This window comes from Oncorhynchus kisutch, unplaced genomic scaffold (assembly GCF_002021735.2).
Source record: "Oncorhynchus kisutch isolate 150728-3 unplaced genomic scaffold, Okis_V2 scaffold1290, whole genome shotgun sequence".
NCBI classification, from domain to species: Eukaryota; Metazoa; Chordata; class Actinopteri; order Salmoniformes; family Salmonidae; genus Oncorhynchus; species Oncorhynchus kisutch.
Genome location: NW_022263235.1, coordinates 60,703 through 62,079, shown reverse-complemented (window position 1 = coordinate 62,079; position 1,377 = coordinate 60,703).

Sequence of the window (1,377 nt, the reverse complement as noted above, 5' to 3'; positions counted from 1 at the left end):
AACCGACTGAGGTCCGGACCTGCACAAGGTACGCAACTCGATGGTTTTGCCTGATCCTACGCCGAGTATACCCATAACAGACCAGCTGGATTTGACTAGACATGGGTTAATTTGGAGTTAGGATCCTGGAAGGGAATAACTCCTAATTACACACATGATTGAAAACATCCAGGACCAAAGACTGACGAACACTGAAGTAAATACATAGACAACATGGAGCTAAAAAAGAAGGATCCGAAAGAGAGTAAACTCCTAGGTTGCACTATGCTTTCCACTTCCGTTGACATAGCGGACCTAGACATCTTGACCATACCACTCGACATGGACACATGGCAACCAACCGAGGACCGGACCTGCATAAGGTACGCAACTCAAGGGTTTTGCCTGATCCTAAGTTGAGTTGACAGACCTACCTAAAACCTAACCTTAACCATTCAGAAACACTATACCTAACCCTAACCCTAACCCTAACCTTAACCATTTTTGAAAACCTATACCTAACCCTAAACCTAACCTTAACCACTCTAAAAAACTATACCTAAACCTAAAAACCTACTGACAGACAGTCTTTTAACCCAACCAACGGGTTAATCTACAAGTGGGCAACCATGGGGCCTACTACTTTGGCCGGCCGCGCCCGGACCCACCTGTCCCGCGCGTATATGATGTGGAGTGCACACCCCTCCCTTCCCCCCCTTCGGCTTCCACGTGTCAGAGATGGAAGTGGATCAACCGACTCAAAAATTAGCCAAACACAACACTTGCCAGTCACCGTTGCATTGCCTGACGGGGGATCTGGACGCAGCAAGCCAAGGAAATTTTTATCCCTTTAAATTACCCGGGATCATCTCAAATCAGGCCTTTTCTAGGGGTGTTGATTCTACACCCAGTATACCTCTTTGTGAAATGGTTTGATGGTGAACAGGTTAAAAATAATCATTAGATTTAACACAACCTAAAATAGCTCTACCAAATCTCTGAAGGACATCACTCCTGAGACCTCCACCAACACACACCTTCCACCTGGGAAACAACTAGAACGACGGATAATTCAAGACCCACCCACTCCAAGCCTTCTCAACCAAGATTTTTTCATCAAAAGACCAAGAACTCATCAAAAGACCAAGAACTCTACAACCAGCCCCTGACCTTCAGATATACATCACCTCCTCCATTTTTTTCTACTTAGAGGCAACCCCCACCCTTCTTTTTCACCTAAGAACAAGATATCACCACCCTGACACAGTGGAAACAGACTCCTACCCTCCCACAGAAACCCGGATGACCGTATTTCCAACTCAGGAGCAAAAAGAAACAAAATTATAAAATAGGTCCACCCCACTCACACCTCTGCACCATACACAAACACAACCAAAA